This window comes from Octopus sinensis, linkage group LG2 (assembly GCF_006345805.1).
Source record: "Octopus sinensis linkage group LG2, ASM634580v1, whole genome shotgun sequence".
In the NCBI taxonomy this organism is placed as follows: Eukaryota; Metazoa; Mollusca; class Cephalopoda; order Octopoda; family Octopodidae; genus Octopus; species Octopus sinensis.
Window position 1 is genome coordinate 182129831 of NC_042998.1, and position 7776 is coordinate 182137606.

Here is a 7776-nt window from a genome sequence, read left to right on the forward strand (position 1 = left end):
GCAATAGCTGGCTATAGTTGTAACTGGGCTTCATGTATCTTTGCATGTCGTTTAAGTCCTCCTGCCGAATTACACTCTCTTCCACATGCCTGATAGATATGATTAGTATGGTGTGTAACACCACCACCAGTGGCCAGGTTGTCACTCATCTGTCTTGCTTTATGACTACGAACATGACTCTTGAGTCGTACATACATACATACATACATACATACATACATACATACATACATACATACATACATACATACATGCATACATGTGTACAGTTGCGGAAATCAGCTGCCCAGCAGATGTTAACATAAAAATTCTGAAGATCAGTGAAAAAGAGAATACCTATGCTGAACAATTCAGAAATCTAGTTACTCTATCCAGATTACAAGTTCAGGTTTATACCTGTAATTATTGGGGCACTGGGATATGTAAGACACAGCCTAAATACTAATCTTGGGAAATTAGGCTTCTCAAAACCAGAAAGGAGAAAGCTGTCTCGAAGGCTGCAGATCCAAGTCATCACTGGGACTGTAAAAATCTGTAAAACTTTCCAGAAGTTTATCATTTAAGTATATACGAGTATGTCTAGATATGCAACTATATGCATGAGAAGACATACATAAAACAAAACATACAAATCTACACATATACATACATACCATACATACATACATACATACATACATACATACATACATACATACAAAAATACCCTGTTGTTGAAATGCCAATGGAGCCTTGAATCTAGGTTAGAAACCGGCTCTTTCTCTAGTGGTAAGAAATCTTGAAATAAAACTGAATAATGACATACATACATGTGTACACACACACAACACACACACACATACACACACACACATACACACCACACACACACACATAAAGTTATGTGTATTCATTTATATTTATCTGAACCGTCTGCTATCTACACGTCTACACTGAGACGTTGAACGACGTTCGCTGCAGTTTTTGTCTCCGAGAAGATTTTCTCTTTCTTGACTAAGTGTTGTATGTGCTAAGGTACATTGAGCTGGGCTTTGAATGAAGACAATCCGACTTTTAGACTCATGTTTCTGTGTGGTTTTGCTTTATCAGTGACAGACACCGTTTTAACCGTTCATAGCCCAGTCGAAACTGATGTTCTTATATGTAAATAGCAAAAAAAAAAAAAATTAAAATTAAAAAAAAACCCAAAATACATATGCTGATGCACGAAAAGGTTTGTCAAGCTGGAATTAATTCTAAGCAGACTGAGCGACAACGATTAATATTTACTCTGTTTTCACCATCATATACCTGTTCCCTTCATCTACACATCCTAGTTTCTCCCGTCATCACTGAATGCTATTCACATTCTTGATCACATAGCATTAGGAGAACTGACACAGCATAAGGTATTGAAATCCTTATAGTTTTAATGCAGAAGGCAAGTACGGTTATGTTCGTGCTACGATAAGATAGAGCCAGTACACCCTATACAGGGGTTCACTATCTGGTCAAGAAAGCTCTTCAGCCTTGCTGGGAACATGGCAACCTCTCCACTGCCGGCGCCACGATAACATGCACCTAGTACAATATGCAAAGTGGATGCTGATAAGAAGGGTATGCCGTCATAGAAACCGAGCTAAAAACGAAACGTACGAATGTGACAAGATTTCGACACGTTTATAAGGGAGCAGTAGATATGATGAAGCTCTGACTCCGATCATGACAACCCGTGAAACAGAAACATACGATGAATTTTAAGCTTTAGGTGTAAAACTCTAAACAGATATGAATACGCTTTGTGTGTGTGTGTGTGTATATATATATATATATATATATATTAGAGGCAACTGTAGGTTATCAGCGTCACTCGGGTTCATCACAGATTTCGCATAAGGCACATGCCTGCTCGAAGAATTTCACGGTTTTCCGCTTTATTTCTAGCCCAAAATGGCTTATTTTTTATATCTAGTACTATGTCTTCCTCCAGTTCTAAGTTAAGGGTAAAAATAAACCAACCCTGCAAAACACAACTGATTTTTACACACAGACGCACAGAATAATGGCAATCAAATTACGACAGCGGAGTGCACAACAAAATCTGAAATCTGACTGTCGCCTGTACTCTTGACAAGAGATGCCAGTTAGTCTTTTACACCTATCTGGTTCGTTCGTATTAGCCCGAGTTGCTGGTTAATTTTCCATTCCTTTAAGAATATTGTAGAACGGAAACTTTTCGTAGATTGGAATTTAAATCCTAATCTCTTTGGAAATTTATTGTTTCAAAAAATTTTAATTTGAATTTCTTCTAATTTTTACGATTATAGATAACTTCGATTGTAACTTCTGAGCCCGAGTCAGGCGCGTGTGAACGATGTCGAGAGACTGTCTGCCACGAATGATATTTTCTGACACAGGGCATCTCTAAGACGACTACCAGACGCTGAACGAAAATAAATGAACTGCGACCAGGCTCAAAATCAGCTTGTAAATACACTTTACTAAATTTATACTCGGGCTAAGCCCGAACAGCCCGAATGCCGGAGTCGCCACTAATATATATATATATATATATATATATATATATATATATATATATATATATATATATATATATTATATAGCATCATTATGCATACTACATACATACATACATACATACATACATACATACATACATACATATATATAATTGTGATGGAACATACTTAATAACTAGATAACTGTATGACATCCAATTATAAAAGAAATAGAAAGATATACTCTAACATGTTTTACAATATTTGTATAAAAATATGAAAACACAAATTATGACATAGGGTTGGGCTGGAAACACAAATATGAAAACACAAATTCTGACATAGGGTTGGGCTGGAAACATTCGTACTTATGTGATAGTGTTAACATCGTACCGTACCATATGAACTCACTATAGAAAAAAGTGAGTTAAATTCCTCCCTCTTGCATGCTCACGCGCACACATACACACACGCAGAGGAACATCTGTCTGTCTGTCTCTCTCTATCTCTGTATCTATCTATCTATCTATCTATCTATCTATCTATCTATCTATCTATCTATCTATCTATCTATCTATCTATCTATCTATCTATCTATCAGTATCTTCTCAATTTGCTGGCAAAGTTTTATGAGTGTATTTCCCCAATTACAAACCGACTCCTTTCGAATCTCCACTTGACACAAGCCAAGTAGTAATTCCGTGAAGTTAATTGAGCTGTGAAAGAGCTGCGTGTCCTTAAGACGTCTTATACTATCTTGTGTTCACAGATTGTCACCAAACAGACTTGTGTCACGAAGCACTGGACATTAGTTAGAGAAAGCACTCGAAAGCTTTCCATTCAAGTGAGACTGCCGTCATCGTTGTCGCCATTGTCGATGGCTGAGACAACTGTACTGTCAGTGAAGGAGTCAACCTAGCTCCCTTCTTTCCCAGTTTACTTTTCTTTCTCGTCTATTGTCTCCCCCCCCCACTTTCCTACTTATTGCTTCATTGTATGTTTAACTGACAATAGCATCCCTTACAATATGCTTCCATGATTATTACGTATATAGCCGCGTCTCTTTTTCGTGTTTCTTTACTCCACACTTTTCTTTTGCTTTGATATGTATATCGTGTGCAAAGGAGTCTTTAACACTTACTGTATTGCTTTAGTATATTAAAAAGACACGTTATTTGACTGTCTGTAATATCGAATATCAATGAAATAAAATATACATTCTGAGATTAATTATGGTTTTCGTTGCTGGTATTTAGCTCCAAGCCAGCTCTGGTTAAATAGAATTATGACCACAAATAATCCGGCCGTGGCTATTCCATCTATTGTTCAGATATATTGTAAAAAAAGAGCGACATTATCCAATGTGTCTGCCTTATCCTTAGGACGATGTGTGTGTGTGTGTGCGTGTGGAGTGGTGGTGGTAGTGGTGGTGGTGGTGGTGGTGGTGGTAGTGGTGGAAGCTACGAAAGCAATTGGGGTTGCTATTCCTAGTATCCGTGTAGAAAAATTCACTTGGTTTGAACTGAGATAAGTTTTAATTATTGTGGCAGATTTATAAATATGTAATCATGTGTTACATATACGACCTACGCACAAACGCGCATATTCATACGCATACACACACATACACGAACGTACACATACATATATCTATTAGAGTAACTTATCTGGGTACCTAAAAAAAAATTTAACCTTGATATCAAAGGTAAATTGGTAAGGCCGAATTTGATTTAAATATCCAGACAAATTACTCGGATCGTTATAACGTTATAAGCGTCCACAGAAATCTCCAGCATAGTTTCATGTATAACTGAAACCAGTAACAATAACAACAACAACAACAAAACAACAACACACACACACACACACAACACACACACACACACACACACACACACACACACACACACACGCATATCATTTTAAAACTGCGTTGTCACAATCATGAAAGAAGCGAGAAACTTATTGCTTTTAATATAAGTATCATTTACGATTTGTGTTCAGAACACAGCGTGCTAACAGCAATTTATTAGTCACGTGTTTATATGTCAGTACATTACAAGTTTTATTTTATATACTTGAATTACTTTAAGATATTTCCTTATGTGAAATTCCTTTTTATCCACTTCTCTTATGTAAAAGAGAAGTGAAAGAAGAAACGTCGAAGTTATTCTTAGGAAAGGCGCGCTTTTCTTAGCAGCACATCATATCCCTACCCCTTTTTTAGTTGAAGATAACATTTGAAATTTACTTTTAATAAAAAAAAAAGGGCCAAACCATTACTTGTTATAAATAACATTTATTTATTCATTTATTTATTTATCTAAAAGAGTAGCTCTGTCCAACTCGCTACTTCACCAGACATAGTTCCGAGGAGAGATAGGGGTAGTGTGTGTGAAATGAAAAACCAATCAAACTAAAGGCGGTGCCCCAGCACGACCACAGCCTCTGGCTGAAACCAGCAAGACTAAAGAAGGTATTTGTTTATCTGTTTGGCTTTTGACACATGAATTCTCACTTTGGCGTTGGGAATTAAATCGACACCGTATACGTCTGATATTAATTTTTCTCGATAACGGAGGGCTGAAAAGGGAAGTTAACTACGACAGTATTCCTGCTGCAAATGGAGAGAGGCGTGATTAAATGCTACATAGCATTTAATCCGGCATCAGTGTTGGCAAACCCTTTAAGCCCGCTGAAATGTTAATTTCACTAATAACCCTGTTGTTGGAATATCATGTGTATAGATGTGTTTTAGTTATAGGTAAAATCTTTATAAATAAGGCTTTTATAACATGATCCTGCATATCGATGGAGTGTCACTGAGACACAACACACATGTATAGGTTTTATTTTATTGATATTCGGTAAGTATATATGAATGTATGTATATGAATATGCACATGTGTGTGTGTGTGTGTGTGTGTGTGTGTGTGTGTGTGTGTGTGTGTGTTTGTGTGCATTCTACTTTTGGGTAAATGCGTATAGATAATTTCGTTTTTGCATTTGGCTTGCAAGATTCTTGACGTGAAGTTGACCTGGAGTAGGGAAAGGATGTCATTGACGAGGTCGCGAATGGCGTCGAAGGGACTCTGACGAAATAGACGGCTGATTGACAGACTGAAAGATTAATCAGACTGAAAAGATTAATCAAACAATCGATTAGTTAATCGGTTATTATATAATAATTATTATTATCCTTTCTACTGAAGACACAAGGCCTGAAATTTCGGGGGAGAGGACCAGTCGATAACATCGATTCCAGTGTTCGACAGGTACTTAATTTATCAACCCCCAAAAGATGAAAGGCAAAGTCGACAAAATGCAATGACGGACGAAATGCCACTAAGCATTTTGTTTGGCGTGCTAACGATTCTGTCAACTCGCTACCTAAATGATAATAATAATAAGCCTTTCTACTAAAGGCGCAAGGCCCGAAATTAGGAGAGGGGGATAGTCGATTATATCGACTCCAGTACTCTTTTCATCAACCCCGATAGGATGAAAGACAAAGTCGACCTTGGCGGAATAATAATAATAATACTGATGATTCCAAATTTTGGTATAAGGCCAGCAACTTCGGGAGAGGAGCTAAATCGATTACATCAACCCCAGAGCTCAATTGGTACTTATCTTATTGACTCCGAAAGGATGAAAGGCAAAGTGGACCCCGGCGGAATTTGAAGTCAGAACATAAAGAAATGCTGCTAAGCATTTCGCCTGGTGTGCTAACGACTCTGCCAGCTCGCTGCCATAATATTAATAATAGTAGTAGTAGTAGTAGTAGTAGTAGTAATAAAATAATATATAATATCAATATAATAATAATAAAATAATATATAATAATTAATAAATGCCCTGATGCAGTACCAGGCAGGGCTCTCGTGGCTTCTGATCTTAACTGATTGGAAGTGTTATCATGTACATTGTTTTGTCTTGGTATAAAAGATGGGCTACAGCAAATATTCTGCTCAATACCACAGATTTGCTTGTCAGTTGTTTGACCATAACCAGTTGAGCATGTCCCTTAGTGGCTGACAATATGTGCATCTCTGATCACGAGCAGAAATAGTGGGGGAACATCAAAGCCATGTGTTGAGAGGGATTCTTTGAGGTTTGAATAATTCACCTCTGGAAACATGGGTGTTTCGTTCAACATCCTTAAACAACCCTTATTCAGGGACCTTTTGAGCAGGATGGGTTACTCGACCAGAAGAAAATTCTAACGTAGGCAAATCTTTCAAATATATTGGAGAGAGGGACGGGCTCTGAGCTCAAATCCAATCGTGGCTAATTTTGCATCTCCGTGACTTAGAGGTTGGCAAAAGATTTATTCGACTAAAAACCTTCAAGGCGGGGCCATAGCATGGCCGCAGTCCAACTTTTAAAACAAATAAAAGATAAAAGTAATAGATAAAACATAAAAGACAATATTAACCCTTTAAAAAAAATTAATAGTTTATTTTAGAAATCATTTCAAAGATTAAGGATGAAACTCACCAGATTATTTAAACCACCTCGTTTAAACCTTGATTTCTTTGTTGAAAGGATTATCGTTTGTATTTGGTTATATTTCAAATTTGATAGAGGATAATTCTCTCGCTGACACAGTCGTTCAAAATATTCCTGTCAAATATAAACAAATGCTGATGTATAGATATATATATATATATAATATATATATATAATATATATATATATTATATATATTGTTGTATTTCGGAATGGTCATTTTGCCAGTTTAGCCAATAAAAACACACGCACTATATATTTGGTGTTACTTGCTTCAGTGTTATTTATTTTTTACATAATTTAATCTTATTTCGGCCAGAGTTCTTTCGTCACACTCTTGTGGCTAAACTGGCAAACTGTGGCTAAATGGCAAAACGACATTCCGAAATATAACAATATCTGTTTCAACACACGATTTCACATAAAAAATCTTGCACAACAATAAATAAATAAATAAATAAATAAATATATATATATATATATATATATATATATATATATATATATATATTCACATATATACAATATATATATCATATATATGTAATACATAGATATATGACACCTGTCATGACTAAATGCAGAGCAGGCAGTTGGCATAATAAAGTAACTTGTCAATAAAAGGTCATTTTACTTAGATATGTGTGTGTGTGAGTGTGTGCGTTTGTTTGTATGTATGTATGTATGTATGTATGTATGTATGTATGTAATTATGTGTGTTTAGATATCTATGTGTGGATGTGTTTGTTTGTCCCCTTCCACTCCT

At 36.1% G+C, this 7776-nt stretch overlaps 1 protein-coding gene across 1 annotated transcript in view; it reads right to left on the reverse strand.

Annotated features, from left to right (window-relative positions):
- The window catches only part of LOC115232598 (hemicentin-1), an 84969-nt gene extending 77840 nt beyond the window's left edge, over window positions 1-7129 (reverse strand). The window contains exon 1 of the mRNA XM_029802570.2: window positions 6999-7129. The gene's annotated coding sequence lies outside the window, so the exon portion shown is untranslated. The remainder of the gene's footprint in view (window positions 1-6998) is intronic.
- Between the last annotated feature and the right edge of the window lie 647 nt (window positions 7130-7776).